General features: G+C 42.7%; 1 protein-coding gene across 22 annotated transcripts in view; it reads right to left on the bottom strand.

Moving 5' to 3' along the window:
* NUPR2 (nuclear protein 2, transcriptional regulator) overlaps positions 1 to 20765 on the bottom strand; it is a 129603-nt gene that overhangs the window by 50963 nt on the left and 57875 nt on the right. For 3 of the 22 annotated variants that reach the window (XR_012090202.1, XR_005242164.2, XR_012090206.1), the window contains one exon: positions 18625 to 20764. The exons of 16 other annotated variants lie outside the window; for them this stretch is intronic. The gene's annotated coding sequence lies outside the window, so the exon portion shown is untranslated. Of the gene's footprint in view, positions 1 to 5355; position 20765 lie in introns of those variants that run through there. 3 more of the 22 variants (XR_012090203.1, XR_012090201.1, XR_012090204.1) reach the window with 3 other exon arrangements.

The following is a 20765-nucleotide window of genomic DNA, read 5'->3' as shown; positions in this document are numbered from 1 at the left end:
AAGTCACTCAGTTTTGAATAGGTTTGTGAGTGCTGAACTTTCTTTGTCAAGGCTGCTTCCAGTTCATAATGATCTGCTCACTGTGTCCCTGGAGAAGTAACATGGGAAATGATGCTCATGGATTGTCATGGTCCTTACTAGAGAAGACCTGTATTTCTTGTATTGTTCATGGGGGTACAATACAGTGATTGAGGGCATCTACTGTGGAGTTAGTCTGACATTACTGTTCCAGGTCTGTCATTTGTTTGCTCTGTGACTGTGGGTCAATTTCTCAACATTCTAAAGTCCTGCTTGCCTCATCCAAAACATAATAATATTTCACTTGAGAATTGCTGTGAAGTTCTGACAAGATAATGCATGTAACTAGCAAATAGTGAATGTCTGGTCAGTAGTATTGTCTTAAAGTAGGGACAGAGACCTAAAATTATCTACACAAGTGCACACACACATAATTACATACACATATACACACAATTACATACACATATATACATACACATTTTTGCATGAATGACATGGTGTTTTATAACCTGTTTTTACTCAATACTATACCATGAATATCTGCCCAGAAAAATGTGTAGCTTTCTACCACTGTTTAAAGAACTGATAGTATGGATTTACCCATTATATGGATTTACCATAGTTTAATTTGTCACAACTGATGGACATTTAGGTTGTTAGACAACTCTGCCTTTTAGCAAGACACAAAGATACAACATAACTAAGACTTCAGTTACCTTGATTCATCCACAGCCCTAACTCATCTTATGTTTCTTTCCATTTCCAGCCTCTGACTCTTCTCTTTGCCTTCTGAATTCTTACTCATTCCTTGCTCTGGTGGGAATCTCCTTTCCTCATGATATTATTCCTGTAGCAAACACATGATGCTCCCTGGCATTGACCCATCCAAGACCCTGGCTTCGTGTGGTTCTAGGTCCAGTCAGCATGAGTCCACATGGCCAGCATTTCTATTGTGTTTACCCAGCCTTACAGAAAGGAACCAATTGATAGGAAAGCCACCAATATTGTTTTAATGGTGGACTCATTCTACATCTCTGAATAAAATGCTACAGAACCTTTAGGGCTAGCAGCCATCTCAGAGGACTTCTGATGCAATCTTTTTCCTGTGGACTACCTGCAAAGAGAATAACCCTAAACCCAGATGTGATGATAAAACACTCAAGGTGATGTTTTACAAGGTAGAAAAAGAGATAATGGCATTTAGAATAGGGAAAACAGACTTGTCTCTGATTCAGAACCTAGGGCTGCAAAAGCCTTGTTATGGAAAAGGGTAATAAAAGGATTTCTTCCCTATGAAAATATATCTTACCAAGAGACTGAACTAGAAGTCTTCCAAGCTGTCTTCTAGTGATCCTGAATTATCAGAGTTTATGTCTTCTATGAAAGGGGACTGGTAATATCAGATTCACAGTGTTATAAAATTACCTAAAATAATGTACAAGACATTAATAATGATGTCTTTGTAAGAGAGACATTACTACTACTGTTATAAATAGTCTTAAGAACTATAACCTCAAAGTAGCTTCCAATATGTTTACATTTTGCAGGGGCTCAATATATTAAACCAATAGACTAAACAATGTAAAAGCAGCTAGTTATTAAGGAAATTACCTAATTCAAAATTTTTTCCTCTTAGACTAGATGACAATTCTAAAATTCCAATTCTATGATTCATAATGGCCAAAAGGTGGAAACAATCTGAATGTTCATTAGCTGAAGAATGGGTACACAAAATGTGGTCAATTCATGCAATGGAATAGTATTCAGCAATGAAAAGAAATGAAGCCCTGGTACATGCTACAAAATGAATGACTCACAAAAACACTATGCTGAGTGAAAGAAGCCAATCAAAAAAGACCACGTGCTGTATGACTCCATTCATATTATGTTCATAACAAGGAAATCTATTGAGAAAGTAAATTAGTGGTTGCTTAGAGCTGGGAAGGATGTGGGAATTGAAAGGTGATAGTGAAAGGGCATGGGGTTTTAGAGGTGATGAAATAGTTCTAAAATTGTGGCTATGGGTGTACAGATCTGTGAATATACTGAACACCATTGAAATGTACAGTTTCAATGGATGAATTGTATGGTACGTAAATTATATATAAATAAAGCTATTAAAAAATGATTCCCAAATCAAAGACCCAATTCAGCCAGTTACAAAGTTAAGGCAGAGAGAAAACTATTTTAGCTCACACCCTAAAAAATAAATGGGAAGGAACACCACTCCTGGGGAAAGGCAACTGCAAAGTAAACAGGGCTCCCAGGGCTATTCCAGGCCTGTCTGAACCAATGGGGTATTAGGTAGCAGGACCACCCACAAAGTCGACTCAGGGTCACCCAACTCCATTTATCAGTGACCTGGGACACAAGCCCATTACTGCCTCACTTGCTGACCGACATGTTCTCGCTCTGCCACAGTGCATGACTCTGGCTCTTACTGCGTTCGGAAACTGAACATCTCTGACCAGGTTAACCAGTGGGTTTCTAGGAGGTGTTGTCTCTGAAGGGCTGTTAAAATGATACAGGAAAGCTAAGGCAGGAGAAAGTAGCAGGAAAGAGTGTTTTGTGTACCATCTGTGTGATCCACATTTCTTGTTGCTTTTGCTCTAGTTTCTTGGGTCAGTGAGGGAAAAATCAAGTTTCTCACTTTCTTTTACAAATGCCTGGGTTTCTCTTTTTGTGAAATGAGGTCTATGGAGCCCACAGATTACTGTTCCCTCTTCAGGCCCATTTGTCTTACAGTTAATGGAAATTTCTCTGAGATCTCTATGATAACCACAGGCATTTTAGAGGAAAACATTAACAAGGAACTATCAGAGCGTGCTGCCTGAGGCTTTTCCATTACATATCTTTTTTTCTTTTGAGACACAGTCTCGCTCTGTCACCAGGCTGGAGTGCAGTGGTGCCATCTCGGCTCACTGCAGCCTCTGTATCCCGGGATCAAACGATTATCCTGTCTCAGCCTCCCAAGTAGCTGGAACTGCAGGCAGGTGCCACCACGCCCAGCTAATTTTTGTATTTTTTTTGTAGAGATAGTGTTTCACCATGTTGGCCAGGATGGTCTCAATCTCTTGACCTCATGATCCGCCCACCTCGGCCTCCCAAAGTGCTGGGATTGCCTCCAGTACATTTCTTAATATCAACATTAATGCTCCAAAGTGCTCTATTCTTCTATGATGATACTGTTCATTCATTTTTTATTTGCATTTGGACAGGGCTTAGAGGGCAAATTTGCACACACATTTAATTTTGGCTAAGATTTGGAATTCAAATTTTCCAAACCCAATTTAATATTAATGGAATGCAACCACTTTGCACTTTGTTATATTTCAGAGCATTTCACAAACATGATTACATGAGATGATATAGGCAGAATGAGTACTTGGGTCCGGAATCAGGACTTTTGGGCACTAGTTCTGGCTCTCCCTGCACACAGAGGGTGGGACATTGGAAGATCCACTTACTCTTCCTGGACCTCAGTTTTCCAGTTTCTAAAATAAAGGGGATCTGGACAGGCATGGTGGCTCATGCCTGTAATTTTAGCACTTTGGGAGGCCGAGGCAGGTGGATCACTTGAGGTCAGGAATTTGAGACCAGCCTGCCCAACATAGTGAAACCATCTCTACTAAAAATACAAAAATTAACTTGGCATGGTGGCGCATGCCTGTAATCCGTTTCTTGGGAGGCTGAGGCGGGAGAATCATTTGAACCTGGGAGGTGGAGGTTGCAGTGAGATGAAATTGCGCGACTGCACTTCAGTCTGGGAGACAGTGAAACTCAATCTCATAAATAAATAAATAAATAAATAAATAAATGTAAATAAAGAAAATAAAGGGGATTGACTTGATGGTCACCGAAATTCCTTTCACGTCAGATATTTTATGTCTCTGTGTTTATAACCAATGGTCATGTTGATTTAGCACAGGGAATGAGATAATTAGCCTCAAAGAAAAACAAGCAACCATTTGTGAGTGATGAAATCTTCCTATTTAATGAAGACTTTAAAAGTTTCCCTTGTAAGTCAGAATAGAGCTTTGAGTTTTACTATCATCATTCTGTACTTTCAGTTTCATAAGATTAGAATTTCATTCCTCTTGTATGCTTTGCCTGTAATGAAAATTAACTGCTCCTAGTCCACTTAGGGTTCCTTGCTAGGGCCCAGGTCACAGCCATGCTTTATTTAGAGCAGTAGTTCTCAAACTTACAGTGCATAACAGAATCACCTGAAGGGCTTGTTCAAACAGATTGCTGAGCCTATTCCCAACTTTCTAATTCAGCAGGTCGGGGTGGAGCCTGAAATGTGCATTTCTAATAAGTACACAGGTGATGCTAAGGCTCTGACCTGAGGACCACACTTTGAGAACTGTTGAGTTGGGGGTGTGTTGGCTTGCTTTGTTTTTCCTCTGTTGCCAGAGAAAATCTGAGTCTTCTGAAACAAGTACAGAAGAGGAATTAGCTTATGTTGGCCACTTCCTTCTCTCCTTGTCATTTTCTCTGATTAATTTCTAGTATGATCTGAGGTTCCCTGGGCTGTTATAGAATTTGCACCCCAGGGGCTGAGGCTGGGATGGATGGGCCATCTTACTCAAAATAGCCAGGAAAAGAAGGAGCCGTAAGAGTCACAGTAATGAATCTGGGAGTTGTATTTTTTACAACCAAGAAAAGCAATGGTGACAAGGGGAGAAGGCAGGAAAAATCTGCATAGCAGTATGTACTGGTGATGAAAGTTTCTAATGTTGTGGCAGACTTGTTCACCCACATGAGTGTTCTGTTCTTTTTCCTGAACACACAGCTAGACTTCACTCAAAGCTGAATATAGTCATGATTTAGTTATTTCCAATGAAATGTGAGTCGAAGTGATTAGCGCTCATCCTAGGCCAAGACTTTTAAGAGGAGATTTTATCTCCTCCTTGTTCTCTTTCCTTTCCTCCATCTTCTGGATGGAGACTCAAGGAGCCTAAGTCCTTGAATCACCACATGGAAGAGAGCTGCTTCTCTTTCAGCAGCTCTTGAACTTTTACACAAACTAGAAATATATGTCTGTTGTATTTGAGTCATTATAAACTTTTAGGTCTATTTTTTACTACATACAAATGCTAACAGTAAGTCTATATTTCTTCCTTCCTTCCTTTCTTTCTTTTCCCTCCCTCCCTCCTTCCTTCCTTCCTTCCTTCCTTCCTTCCTTCCTTCCTTCCTTCCTTCCTTCCTTCCTTCCTTTCTTTCTTTCTTTCTTTCTTTCTTTCTTTCTTTCTTTCTTTCTTTCTTTCTTTCTTTCTTTCTTTCTTTCTTCTTCTCTTTCTTTCTTTCTTTCTTTCTTTCTTTCTCTTTCTTTCTTTCTTTCTTTCTTTCTTTCTTTCTTTCTTTCTTTCTTTCTTTCTCTCTTCTCTTTCTTCTCTTTCTTCTCTTTCTCTCTTTCTCTCTTTGCCTTTCTTTCTTTTCTTTTCTTCTTTTCTTTTCTTTTTTTTGAGATGGAGTCTTGCTCTGTCACCCAGGCTGGAGTGCAGTGGCATGATCTCTGCTTACTACAACCTCCACCTCCCGGGTTCAGGCGATTCTCCCAACCCAGCCTCACAAGTAGCTGGGATTACAAGTGTACATCACCATGCCTGGATAATTTTTGTATTTTTAGTAGAGATGGGGTTTTGCCATGTTGGCCAGGCTAGTCTCAAACTCCTGGCCTCAAGCAATCCGCCTGTCTCGGCCTCCCAAAGTGCTGGAATTACAGGCATAAGTCACTGCCCCAGGCCTCCATTATTTCTTAAGGGTAGAGAACCAAGCTGTGGGGATGGAAGAGAACAGAAAATCATCACTAGATCAATGCATCTAAAATCCTTAAGAAGGAGCTGGGATCATTCACTCACAAGCCCCATAAGGGCCAGTACATCCCCTTCTCTGATGTAAACCTAGGTAAAGATTACGTAAAATAATGTCAAGGGGCTTTGTACAGGAAAGTTTTCTTACTACTAGTTATAATTATTCCTAAGAACTATAACCTCAAAGTAGCTTCCAACACGTTTTCCATTTTGCAGGGATCAATATATTAAATCAGTAGGCTAAACAATGTAAAAGTAGCCACTGATTAAGGGAATCTCATTCAGGTCATTCTGATATAAAGAAAAGGGGACATCCTGGCACTTATGAGGCTTGTGAGTAGAGCCCAAAGAAGTTCACATGAAATCTCCTCTTGAGAACCCCCAAATACAGGTATGCTTTCCTACTTTCAGGATGAGAACATTAAAGAATAATTCACATAGGCTAGGTGGAAAAAATGCTGAAAAATGAGAAAATGGCAGAAGTTCTTGGTATACTAAGTAGAAAAATATAGTTCCAAAAATATTTACTGGAAGAACAAGGCAACCTTTTAGAAAAGTGTTTGGTGACCACAATATTTTCAGGAAGACTGCCTTGATCAAAGAGGAAGCAAAATTATAAAAAGGAAATGGAAGAGGTGAAGGGTTTAACAGGATGAGATTCAGATTTAATAAGCCAAGACAAACAGGAAGAAAAAGAAGTTAACAGAAGAAATCAAGGAAACTGATATACAGTATTAAGGTTAAAAATAAACACAATGATGTGGAAGACAAACTTGAGAAACTCTCAGAGTTCAGGAGAAAAAAACTAATAGATAAATGTCAGAAAAATTAGACAGATATGGATCATATATATAGAAAACTTAAGAATGATAAGAGATTTCTGAGAAAAGAAACAGGCCAAAGGAACAAAATAAAAAATGTGTGTTTAAGGAATCTATATGAATTTGAAAAATATCTGAATTTAAAGATCAAAATGGTTTGTTATACTACAGGTAACACACACACACAAACTCACTCATATTTTAGCAATAAAAAAAAAATTCCAAGAATTAAAATAAGCCTCACAGGCCCAGTGTGGTGGCTTATGTCTGTAATCCCAGCACTTTGGGAGGTTGAGGCAGGAGGGTAGCTTGAGCCCAGGAGGTGGAGACCAGCCTGGGTAACATGGTGAGACCCCCATCTCTACAAAAAATGAAAAAATTAACCAGGCATGGTGGCGCATGCCTAGTAGTCCCAGCTACTCAGGAGACAGAGGCAGAGGAACACTTAAGCCCAGGATTTGGAGGCTGAAATGAGCTTTGTCTGTGCCACTGTACTCCAGCCAGGGTGACAGAGCAAGGCCCTGTCTCAAAAAAAACAAAACAAAACAAAACAAAAAAAAAAAAAAAAAAGGCCATACAAGATTTTGAAAATATCTAGGAATATCTAGGCAGGAAAATACTCAGTTTCACCACAGGACAACAAAATATCAGGTTGGTTTCAGACTTCTACTCCTTAATATGAAATGCAGAAAGGAATGGTATAATATCCCCCAGGTTTTACAGAAAAGATGTTTAGATCCATGGATTTTTTTTTTTTTTTTTTTTTTTTTTTTTTTTTGAGATGGAGTCTTGCTCTGCCGCCCAGGCTGGAGTACAGTGGCGAGATCTCGGCTCACTGCAAGCTCTGCCTCCCAGGTTCACGCCATTCTCCTGCCTCAGACTCCGGAGTAGCTGGGACTACAGGCGCCCGCCACCATGCCTGACTAATATTTTTTGTATTTTTAGTAGACAGGGGTTTCACTGTGTTAGCCAGGATGGTCTGGATCTCCTGACCTCGTAATCTGCCCACCTTGGCCTCCCGAAGTGCTGGGATTAGAGGCATAAGCCCAGCCAGATACATGGATTTTAAACTGGCCTGAATTTGTATTTGTGGTTGAAGGTAGAAGCAAAATATTATAGAACATGTAAGGATTTAGGAAATCTACCAACTACTTGCTCTTTGTGGGGGAAAAAATTGTTTTGGAAGACATTGTCTAATTGACCTAGAGCTAAATCAGTATTATGAACTCATAAAAATCAGTGCTCTGACACTCTTTGTATAGAAAATGATCCCTAGTCAGGCACAGTAGCTCATTCCTGTAATTTCAGAGTTTTGGGAGGCTGAAGTGAAAGGATTGCTTGAGGCCAGGAGTTAGAGGCCAGCTGGGGAAACATAGCAAGACCCCCTGTCCCTCCAAAATAACAATAAAAATTAGCCCAGCATGATGGTGTGTGCCTGTAGTCCCAGCTACTTGGGAGGCTGAGGTAGGAGGATTGCTTTAGCCTAGGACTTTGAGGCTGTAGTGAACTATGATTGCACTGCTGCACTCCAACCTGGGCAACACGGTGAGACCCTGTCTCAAAAATGATCCTGGAGCTTCTGCCTCATTCTCCATCCAGGCTGCTGGCCTAGGGGCCCATCTGAGCTCTGCAGAAGGCCCATTGATACAGTTTGGCTCTGTGTCTCCACCCAAATCTCACCTTGAATTGTAATAATCGCCATGTGTCAAGGGCAACACCAGGTGGAGGTAATTGAATCACGGAGGCGGTTTTCCTGATGCTGTTCTTGTGATACTGAGTTCTCATGAGATCTGATGGTTTTATAAGGGACTTCCTCCTTTGCTCAGCATCCATTCTGTCTCCTGCCACCCTGTGAAGAGGTGCCTTCCGCCATGATTGTAAGTTTCATTTTTATATACAAAGTGTGTCAGAGCGCTGACTTTTATGAGTTCATTATATTGATTTGGCTCTAGGTCAATTAGACAATGTCTTCCAAAACCATTTTCTTCCCACAAAGAGCAAGTAGTTGGTAAGTTTCCTAGGTCCTTACATATTCTATAATATTTTGCTTCTACCCTCAACCATAAATAAAAACTTAGCCAAGTTTAAAATCCATGAATCTAAACATCTTAGGCCTCCCCAGCCATGCAGAACTGTGAGTCAATTAAACCTTTTTTCTTTATAAATTATCCAGTCTCAAGTATGTCTTTTTAGCACCATGAGAACGGAGTAACACACCCACTTTGCTCTGTCATACCCCTGGACAACCCGTTCAGCTCCCTACTGCATATCCTTGCTACCTGGGAACCCAGGACAGCTCAGGAGAGCCAAATCTCAGGGTGTTTCCCTGTCTGACTGATACTCTGCAAACAGATTCATGTGACTGCACCCCAAGATGGTGCTGGGGAAACATGAGACGCAAGACTCAGAAGTAGAGTCGTAGATGAGAAATGTAGTCTGGGGTCTGCTTTGCACTCTGTAACGCCTTCATTTATCCATATATCTGCCTCCTGTAGTACCTTCATTTATCTGTATAGCTGTCCTTCTCAGGCTGGAGAGAGGAAAATTGGCACATCTATATTAGAGGGCGAGATTTTCCCTTTCCTCTTTCTATCTGTATGTCTTTTAAATAAAAATCTACAATCTAAATGACAAAAATAGTTGGCTTGGGTTGTGTTAGGGTAGGGGAGATTATGAGATTTAGACATACTTTTCTTCAGAACATACCTCAGATTGTCTGATACAGGTATTGTATGATGCAGAATCCCATTTTTGAATTTCAAAAGCTGAGTTTTACTTCAGTTTACTCTATGCTTTCTTTCGATAATAAACTCCCTTCAGACAGAGTTTACTACAAGCCGATTAGGGCTGACTAGGATGAGGATAGTTTATAGAGAAAAGCAACATGTTACTATGTTACCTTTAGATTAAATGACCCTAATATTTATATATTTTATCTAACATGTATGTTATATGTAAATATACAAAATTTAACAAGTTATGTATAATGATTTTTCCTAGTAGATAGTATTAGTAGTATACCTTTTTTTTCTTTATTTTAGCCTGAAATATTATTTTGTAAGTTCACTATAATGCATATGCATTGCTTCTATAATAAAAGCACAGTAAGTATTGCTTACAAATGTTGTAAAAGCAAGAAGTTTAGGAACTTACAATTGCCAAAGCAGATAATACATAACAAAATTCAAAATGGCAGTAATGGCCAGGTGCGGCAGCTGATGCCTGTAATCCCAGTACTTTGAGACGCCAGTGTGGGAGGATCGCTTGAACTGAGGTGTTTGAGACCAGCCTGAGCAATATGGGGAAATTCCGTCTCTACAAAAAATACAAGAATTAGCCAGGTGTGGTGGTGCGCAGCTATAGTCCTAGCTACTGGGGAGACTGAAGTGGGAGGACTGCTTGAGCCCAGGAGGCCAAGGCTGGAGTGAGTTGAGATCATGCCACTGCACTCCAGCCAGCACGATGGAGGCAGACCCTGTCTCAAATTTAAAAAAAAAAAAAATGGCAGTAATAATTTGTAGGACAGAATTGTGAGACATAATATATTAACAAATGTATATACATAAGAGTCAAAATATAATTTTCTTTTAAAAACCCATATGTTGGGAACTCAAAGGGAGCAGACTGCCTGAGCTCAGGAATTCAAGACCACCCTGGGCAACATGACAAAACTCCATCTCTACTAAAATACCAAAAAAAAAAAAAAAAAAAAAAAAAGAGGCCGGGCGCAGTGGCTCAAGCCTGTAATCCCAGCACTTTGGGAGGCCGAGACGGGTGGATCACGAGGTCAGGAGATCAAGACCATCCTGGCTAACACGGTCAAACCCCGTCTCTACTAAAAAAATACAAAAAACTAGCCGGGTGAGTTGGCGGGCGCCTGTAATCCCAGCTACTCGGGAGGCTGAGGCAGGAGAATGGCATAAACCCGGGAGGCAGAGCTTGCAGTGAGCTGAGATCCGGCCACTGCACTCCAGCCCGGGCGACAGAGCGAGACTCCGTCTCAAAAAAAAAATAAATAAATAAATAAAAAATAAAAAAGAAAGAAAGAAAAAATGTAGCTGGACATGGTGGTGCACACCTGTAGTCCCAGCTGCTTGGGAGGCTGAGGTAGAAGAATCGTTTGAACCCTGGAGGCAGAGGTTACAGTGAGCCGAGATGGCGCTATTGCACTCCAGCCTGGGAGACAGCGAGACTCCATCTCAAAAACAAAACGAAACAAAACAAACAAAAGACAAAAGCCCATATGTGTTTTTAACTTTTAAATAGTCAGAATGTTCAGATGGAAAAGTTCACTCACTTGTTCATATGTTGCTATGGCTGGTCAGGGGACTTACGCAGACATGTTAAATAATACAGGTGGCATATTTGATGTAAATGGTCATGGTTTTGTCCATAGGTACAGTCTTTCTTTAAGTTGACCTCATTGTCTGTTTGTTTCTTCTTACCGAGGGCTGATTCTGGAAGGACAAAGCTAGAATTCTGTTCCAAAGCCTGACTTTTATCACTGTTTTTCTCTCTCTTCAAAGGAAAAGAATGGAAGGGTGTTACAAAACAAGAACCATAGCTTGTTGGAGATGAATTAGCAAGTGAGGAATCAAACCAGGGCCACCGATGGTGCCCTAAATCATAAGAGTGGACTGTCAAGGGAAACCCCATAGGAGATTTAGGACTTGGCACCACCTATCCATCTCATCCAGGATGCATTTAGCAGACTCATGTGCTCATGTGTCAAGTAGTATTTGGGGGCACAGATCTCTTGGGGCTCTTATCAAAAGCTTCTGTGACTAATTAGAAAGGAATCAGTCCCCCTGCCTTTCTGTGGAACTTTGTGAATACTGTGAGGTGCTAGAAATGAATATATACATTTGTGTCATTCCAACTTTACCCCATTTGTTTAGAATAAGAGCTGGCTCTCTGTGGACTTCGCCATCTTTCTCTTGGAACTAACTAAAGGTCAGTTGAGCAGTACATCAACAGTTCTGTTCCTAAAAAACTGTGGATTATGAAAATAGGAATGAATTTTATATCGGGGAGAGTGCCAAGGTGTCATTGACTAATAATCCCACCTCACTAAATTCCCGTATGGAAAGACCAGATCACTGAGTTGGTTCCTTCTTCCTGTTTTCAAGGATTACCGCCTGAGCACTGGTGCTTAGGAAAAACCAGGCTCCACAGGTTTTAGGATGGAATTTTCTAGAATCGCCTGGTTTTCTCTTGGATACTTTGACCGTCTTGGTTTGGTATCTCTCTTCAATTGAAGTTGGCTTTCCGCCAGCAGCTCTTGTTTGGTTCTCTCCTGATTTCAGAATGTTCTGTTAACTCTCTTCTTCAGCCAATTCCCAAGTGTCATCGTCAACAGTTTGAACTCAAGCAGGTATGTGAAGCTAGCACCCAGCAAAGTGGTTTGGAAAGTGATGATATTAGGCAGAGTGTGGGTAATTTTCAAAACAAACCAGCTGAATTCAGTCAAGCAACCAAGCAGTTTGTAACTGGTTGGTTGTGATCCAACTGTTGGAAGAGTTGTTATCTTTCAAAGCCATCTGCGTATATAGACATAAGCTGACATCCTTATCATCATTCTTCTTCTTTTTTTTTTTCTGTGAGACGGAGTTTCGCTCTGTTGCTCAGGCTGGAGTGTAGTGGCATAATCTCGGCTCACTGCAACCTCTGCCTCCCTGGTTCAAGTGATGCTCCTGCCTCAGCCTCCCTAATAGCTGGGATTACAGGCGCCTGCCATCGCACCCGGCTAATTTTTGTATTTTTAGTAGAGATGGGGTTTCACTATGTTGGCCAGGCTGGTCTCGAACTCCTGACCTTGTGATCCACCTGCCTTGGCCTCCTAAAGTGCTGGGATTACAGGCGTGAGCCACTGTGCCTGGCCCATCATTCCTCGTAATTGACACATTAATACTTCTTACCCTTTAGGTATTTTTTTCATGCTTGATGGTATATTTCATTAGGGAACTGATTTATTCAAGACACAATATTCTTCTGTTAAACCTCATTTCATCTATAAAAGAGGTTCTTCGAGCATGATAGAATTTTACAAGCACAAGCAATTTCAGTTGCAATGTCCTTCTAAGTCTGGGAACTGGAAATATAATTTGCAGTGAGCTTCGTCTTCTTCAATTTGTCCTCCTCCTTTTTTTCCTCCCCTCTTTCATTTTCCTTCAGGCTCTCAGCACATCACATTGTTAATCTAGATTCCAGAGGCTAAACATTGCTAGGAATGGGGAAAGAACATGAATCATTTCTTTCCCTCCTTTTTCTGCTCTAATTTTAAATACGTGAATCATAATCCTAGGAAAATATGCTGGGTAAACAAAGGAAATATGTGGGAAAGAGGGGGAAACACACACCTGGTCCAACTTCCAGCCAGCTTCTGCAAGGCAGCACCGGACAGGCTAAGAACCTAAGACAATGTCTGACAGGTTGCTATTTCGAGTTTGCTTTCCTGAAAATATTTTTGGGCCCAAAATATAGCAGCACCTACCTGCCATGTGAAATTCTAAAAGAAGACTCAGAGAAGGCAGAAAAGAGTGTCTAGTCACTCTTTTCTCTAGTAAAAGGATGACTTCTGATTTTGTCAATCTATTGCACAGCTTATACAAGTTGTTGACTTAAATAATCTATGACAAGACTCCATAGGCTCAGTTTGCAGGGAACAATTTGCTAGCTAGATTTTTCACTAGATTCAATTGAAATTTTTCTTTTTTTTTTTAAGAGACGGGGTCTTTCTATGTTGCCCAGGCTGGTCTCAAACTCCTGGCCTCAGGCAATCCTCCTGTCTCAGCCTCTGAAAGTGCTGAGATTATAGGCGTGAACCACTGCACCCAGCCACTATGTTCAATTTTAATGACTTGTCACAGTGAACATTCATGTTTTACTTTTATTTCTCTGCTTATGACTTGCCTGGACCCTTTATGTTCTTGGACCCCTCAGCAGAGCTATCCTCCGTTTGCTCTAATGCAACAGTCCCCAACCCTTTTGGCATCAGGGACCAGTTTCATGGAAAACAATTTTTCCATGGACAGCAGGGGTGAAGGGGATGGTTTTGGGATGACTCAAGTGAAATATGTTGATTGTGCACTTTATTTCTATTATTATTACATTGTAATATGTAATGAAATAATTCTACAACTTGCCATAATGTAGAATCAGTGGGAGCCCTGAGCTCGTTTTCCTGCAACTAGATGGTCCCATCTGGGGGTGATGGGAGACAGTGAGAGATCATCAGGCACTAGATTCTCATCAGGAGAGTGCAACCTGGATCCCTCGCATGCGCACTTCACAACAGGGTTCCCGCTCCTATGAGAATCTAATGCCACCACTGATGTGGCAGGAGGCAGAGCTCAGGTGGGAATGTGAGTGATGGGGATCAGCTGTATGGTACAGGTGAAGCTTCACTCAGCTGCCCGTGGCTCACCTCCTGCTGTGAAGCCCGGTTCCTAACAAGCCATAGACCGGTACTAGTACTGGTGCCGGCCTGTGACCCAAGGGTTAGGGACCCCTGCTCTTATGGGCTTGCTTCCTAGGCCACAACCTGATCAGAGAAGACAGTTGTATTTCTGGCTTTCTACCTCCCAGAATGCTGGGAACCCACACCTTCTACACCCCTTTCTTCCCCTTGGCAGGTCCCAGGTGGTTCAAGCATAGACACTTAGTGATAGTCACTGACGTCTTCTTGAGTTATCCACAGTGCAGCTGCCTGGGTCATAGACCACTGACCTTGACTTCACTCATTGCTGAAGGAGTGCTACAACTCCTCTGTCAGACTCTCCGAATAGAGGCCCTGGTCCTTTTGCTTCCTTGTAACTCCCACTGTCCTGGAACAAATTCCATCAGGGCTGCTAGAAAAAGGCTCACAGAGCCACCATCTCCCTCTTGGAGGGCCAGGTCTTGCTGCTCCTGCAAGGTAAGAAGCTCTAGGGTATGTGGGGCACCTCACTACCAGTTAAAGAGAGAGAGAATACACTTTGGGAAGCAGAGGCAGGCAGATCACGAGGTCAGGAAATCGAGACCATCCTGGCTAACACGGTCAAACCCCGTCTCTACTAAAATACAAAAAATTAGCCGGGTGTGGTGGCGGGTGCCTGTAGTCCCAGCTTCTCAGAAGGCTGAGGCAGGAGAATGGTGTGAACCCGGGAGGCGGAGCTGGCAGTGAGCCGAGATCGCGCCGCTGCACTCTAGCCTGGGCGACACAGCGAGACTCCATCTCAAAAAAAAAAAAACAAAAAAAAAGAGCCAGAATAAAGAATGGAAGGGTGTGGGGTCCCAGCATTCTGGGAGGTAGACAGCCAGAGGTATAACTGTCTTCTCTGACCAGGCTGTGGCCCAGGAAGCAAGTCCATTAGAGCAGATAGGTCCCAAGAACATAACCGTTCCAGGCAAGTCACAAGCAGAGAAATACAAGTAAGAAATAAGCGTCCATTCTGGCAAGTCACTAAAATTGAACATGGTGGCTGGGTGCAGTGGCTCATGCCTATTATCCCAGTGCTTTGGAAGACCAAGCTAATAGAATCACTTGACCCTGTTTCTACCAGAGAAAATAAACCAAAACCAAAACCAAAACCCTATAATTGAATGTAGTGATAAGTCTGGCTAACAAATTGCTTCCTGAAGACAGAGCCCACAAAGTCTTTTTTTTTTTTTTTTTAAATGGAGTCTCACTCTGTCGCCTAGGGTAGAATGCAGTGGCAGGATCTCGGCTCACTGCAACCTCCACCTCTCAGGTTCAAGTGATTCTTCTGCCTCAGCCTCCTGAATAGCTGGGATTACAGGCACACCCCAGCACACCTGGCTAATTTTTGTATTTTTAGTAGAGATGGGGTTTCACCATGTTGGCCAGGCTAGTCTTGAACTCCTGACCTCAAGTGATCCACCCTCCTTGGCCTCCCAAAGTGCTGGGATTATAGGTGTGAGCCACTGTGCCCAGCCACAAAGTCTTTTAATAGATTATTTAAATCAACAACTTCTATGAGCTGCAAAATAGACTGACAAAATCAGAAACCATCCTTTTTCTAGTCACTCTTTCTTGCCTTCTCTGAGTCTACTGTGTAGCCAGCATTCCTCTGAAGAGATGTTCTTGTCTCTTTAACTAGCAATGGGGTGTTTTCATCTATAGCAGAGCTTCTTACCTGGCAGGAGCAGCAAGACCTGGACCTCCAAGAGGGAGATGGTGGCTCTGTAAGCCATTTTCTAGTGGCTCCAGTGGAATTTGTTCCAAGAGAGTGGGAGTTACAAGGATGCAAAAGGACCTAGGCCACTATTTGGAGAGTCTAGCAAAGGAGTTGTAGCACTCTTGGAGGAAAGAAGGAAGGTTGGTGGTCCACCACCCAGGGCAGCTGCAATGTGGACAACTCAAGAAAACCTCAATGGTTATCAGAGGAATGCTGGCTACTGCACAGCCACTAGAAAGATGTTGAGACAGGGTACCAGCCAGCCCAGGAGGGCCATTGCTTAGAGCTGCTTACAATGAATGAGTCTGCAGCTCCCAATGATTTACTGAATGATTTGCCTGGATCTCAGAAACTCTATTCTCCAGAGTCTGATGAAGGCGCTCCTAGGGCAATGCTTTATACTCCTGCATAGTATCTGTTTTCCATTTCTGTTCCCTATAAATGTGCTTGCCTGCACTTGCCTGCACTTGCCTCTCCCTGCACTCTCCCCTTCCTTTCTCTCCTCTAGATAGCTTTTCTCTTAGGAAGAACAGGATCACTTCTCTCCTGAACAGGTCTTCTCACAGAGGAAAATGCTGAACAATACCAAATGTGGCCTTTGGTTTGTGGCTGCACCTGGGAGCTTGTCAGAGAACTGCCTCTGGAGTTTCTTCCCATTTTGCAGACACAGCCTCAGTTCATGCATTTCCAGTAGGACTTGAAATCGTCCCTATGACAGTGGTTCCGATGTTATGGGCAACATGTGCAGCTTCTCATGTTACTTCTGGAGAATCACTTTCCAGGTTCTTCTCTCTCTCCCTCTCCATCCTCCCCCAATTCCCCTTTATCTTCACTTCTAATTGTAAAAATGGAGGAGGAAAGTATGGTGAAAGCAGAGATCCTAAAATAGGTTAGGTCATCATGCAGGTTCTAAAAGAAACGTCATCAATGTGAAGTCATTGAACCATGTAGCCCAAGCTGACGGTGCCTCATTACCTGCTGTTCTGACGGGATTTTAAAGTCACAGCAAGCATCTGTGTTAAGGACTTACAAAAGAGCCTCCAAAAAAAACAAAACAAAAACAAAAACAGGGAAGACAATTTTGGGATGAACAGGGAAGACGGGATAAGGGAAATGAAGAAAGACCCTGCCATACTAGGATTGAAGTGCAAACCAGAATGTGCCCTTTTGTAATCCACGTTGCTATTTTTGGTTATGAATGGGCTTGTGGTAGGTGGAAAGGAGGAGGAATAAATCCATCCTTGCTCCAGTGCAGGCCTGAACTTTATGAGGATGGAATGGTAAGCACACGACATAGGGTTTTAGGCATCAGCACAACTTTGTGTTAAATTGTTCTCAGAGGGTATCTTGTAAGGGAATGTGAAAATGAATGGCCGTGTTCGTTCTGGAGGCCGAACTGCAATTACTGAGATATGATAGGAAAACTGGTCTTAACACTGCCCAGTAAAACAGTATCCCCCTACCTACACTTATGTATGGCACCTATGGTCCATTAGTCCAACATACACAAAGTAATCTCTTTGGTAGTCCAACTCCCATGAGCCATCCAGAGTACACGGCAGAAAGAACTCTGTTGTCTAGCAACCAATGGAACACGACAACACTAGATAAATTGGATCAATATTGCTCTAAATATTGAACCCTTAGATGATGGAAAAACCCTCAAAGCCATGTCCATAACTCCTCTGCTCTTTTCTGTCCTAGACTTAGTGGCTGAGGAGAACCAGCTGGTGTTCTGACAATCTGTGGAGACCCACAGGGAGGGAGGATTGGGGGAGAGCAAGCCGAGTTCCACAGGGGAACCCAGCAGTAGTCATTCCAGAAAGGAGATACCTGAAGGCTGAATCCCTAGGAATCTGGAGCCTCCTGTCCACCTTTGCAGTACTGGGTGGCCTGGAAATGAGGTCATCATCCTGAGTTCCTGACCTGCTGGTGTCTGGTCAGGAATCACTGAAGTTGAAGAGATCAAGGTCACCACCAGTGGTTTTTAGAAAGAACACTTGAGTTGCCGGGCGCAGTGGCTCATGCCTATAATCCCAACACTGGGAGGCTGAGTGGGAGGATCATATGAACCCAGGAGATCAAGATCAACCTGGGCAATATAGTGAGATCCCCATCTCAAAAAATAAAAAATAAAAATTAGCCAGGTGCGGTGGTGAACACCTGTAGTTCAAGCTACTCAGGAAGTTCATTTCTACCAAGGTGCAAGGGGCTGGTTAAAATAAAAGAGGTTTTAAGGGAAAGGAAGTTCCAATATGTCAGTCTGAGGGTTGTGAGCAGACAGAAGGTGCAGTTCACCACTGGAGCTTGGTGAGGAGACAGGAAGATCACTTGAGCCCAGGAGTTGGAGGCTTCAGTGAACTGTGATTGCACCACTGCACTCCAGCCTGGGTGACAGAGAGAGAGCTTGTCTGTAAAAAAAAAACAAAACACCCAAGGTTCAAGGTTGGTGCACAAGATGTCTTCCCGTGAGACCCCCAAGGCCCTCCCCATCCCCTCCTTACCAAGCCCCAGTGGTGAACTGCATCTTCTCTGTCTGCTCACAACCCTCAGATTGACATATTGGAATTTCCTTTCCCTTAAAGCCTCTTTTTATTTTAACCAGCCCCTTGCACCTTGGTAGAAATGAACCCAGTTTGGAAGGGGAGGGGGAACTTTGAACAAAGTCTAATCACTTTTTCCAGTGAGTCACTTTTTCTTCCTGGAAATAATGCTAGATCATATGCCTAGAAACACTTTCCTGGCTGAGTAGCCTTTCTGAAGAGGCTCAACATGTCCCCTTGTGCAAAGTTTTCTTTGGGGTCCCAAATTTTAAGGTCCTGTCACGGTGCTGTTGGGACCATTTTTTCACAGATAAACTGTGAGAGTTGACTTCAGTGAGAATTACTAAGAAGTGGAGGAGAGAAATCAACAATGTGACTCTTTACCACATGCCAAGTACTGCAGAGGATGCCTTAATAAAACTGGAGCTGCTCATTGAGGTGATGTGATACCCATATAGGGTAGGACCTATTCTTTCCATTTTGCAGATGGAGAAACTGAGACTTAGGTAACTTATCCTTAGGAGAGTTGTGGTATCCCAATGGGCAGTAATTCTGAGCTTCTCTCTGGTCTTTGTGTGGTCATTGGGAGGTATGTGGCTGAGCAATAGTCCCCTCTCTTAGTTCCAATGGGCCACACAAGGGCCATTTGTAAAGAGAGGACGAAGGCTAGGACCTACAAGGGCTCTGTGTCATTGTCATAATGTAGAGGATGGTCTCCACTGTGCAAGAGAAGAACCTCTCAAATTATGAGACAAGACAGGAAAACAGATCTGTCTTCCTTCTAGACATCAGTGGTGCCATCACTGACAATGCATGTTTGCCCTTGGGAGTGGTGAAGTTTGAGTTTGTATAGTTTACTTTTACCTCCAGAACAGTTCAGGCAGGTCCCGCTTTTCATTATTCTCCTGACACTCTGTCCTCCGTCATATTATCACTCAAGCTTGGATTAGGCTGTGGATGTGGGGACTTGCAACATTGGAGGGAAAAACCTTAAAATTGTCAAGGATAATTTCTTCATAGCTCACCAGGAAGGTCTCCAGGAAGATAAACTCTCCACAGGGGTCCCTTGTGGCACGTTCTTTTTTCCCTGCTGTTTTCTACCTTCAGCGTTTTTTCCTGTCCATCAACTGTCTCATTCTTCCAGTCTCCATGGGGTACATCTCCATTTTCCTTTTGAGAAATCTATTAAGTTGGTGCAAAACTAATTGTGGTTTTTTTCATTAAAAGTAATGCTGTTTGGCTGGGCATGGTGGCTCATGCCTGTAATCCTAGCACTTTAGGAGTCAGACATGGGCGATCACTTCAGGTCAGGAGTTTGAGATCAGCCTGGCCAACACAGCGATACCCCGTCTTTACTAAAAGTACAAAAATTAGCCAGGCATGGTGGTGCGTGCCTATAATCTGTTACTCGGGAGGCTGAGGCAGTAGAAACGTTTGAACCCAGGAGGCGGAGGTTGCAGTGAGCCGAGATGGTGCCACTGCACTCCAGCCTGGGTGACAGAGCGAGACTCTGTCTCAAAAAAAAAAAAAAAAAAGCCATTAAAAGTAATGGCAAAAACCGCAATTAGTTTTGCACCAACGTAATACCTTCCTATCCTCAGGGAAATCCCTGAATCTCAAGATCCATTACTGCTTTCCTCTATCCCACCTCAAAGGTGCATTGATCCAACAGTAGCTCATTAAATTCATGACAACACCTAGGACAGGAAAACTACTGCTTCTGCTATCCCAAGGCAGAAAAACCACAAATGTCCCATGTGGGGCTCAGGCAAGTTCATGCAACATCCCTTGTCTGAGTTCACTGTGCAGGTCTGTTTCTGGACAGGTGTCTAAGTCCACCATGCTCATTTTTCCTCATTGTCACCATCGTCACGGCTGTTTGTCACTCTGCTCCTACATGTCAGGCACTGTAAAATACGTATACCACTGCCTCCACTGCACGTCAGACATCATGAGCCCCATTTTGCAGAGGAGCGAATGAAAGCATAGAGAGCGTGCAATTTGCCCAAGGACACCCAGCTAATGTGCGGTAACTGTGATTTGAATCAAGTTCTTCCGTCTGAAGTCAAGGCTGTTCTGGGGGTTCGGTTTTGCTGCAGCTGGAGAGGAGATAGCTTATAGCAAAGTCTCTAGGAGTGTAAGAGGGACACAGCAGGTGACTGCAGAATCTTGGCTTCACTTGGAAAATCAGGAGACCTCGATTTTAGTCCCGGTTTTATTGAACTCCCAATTTTTCTTTTCATCATCTACAAAGTGAAGGAAGGCTCAGTGACCTGCCAGCTCTGAGAGTCTAATTCAGACCAATGGCCAGTTTCTGAGTCCAGGAGGCAAACTTTGGAACTGAATCCAAAGCCATACAGATCTCACATGTCTCTTCTTTCATTC

This window comes from Chlorocebus sabaeus, chromosome 21 (assembly GCF_047675955.1).
Source record: "Chlorocebus sabaeus isolate Y175 chromosome 21, mChlSab1.0.hap1, whole genome shotgun sequence".
In the NCBI taxonomy this organism is placed as follows: Eukaryota; Metazoa; Chordata; class Mammalia; order Primates; family Cercopithecidae; genus Chlorocebus; species Chlorocebus sabaeus.
This window is presented reverse-complemented; position numbering and strand designations above follow the sequence as displayed.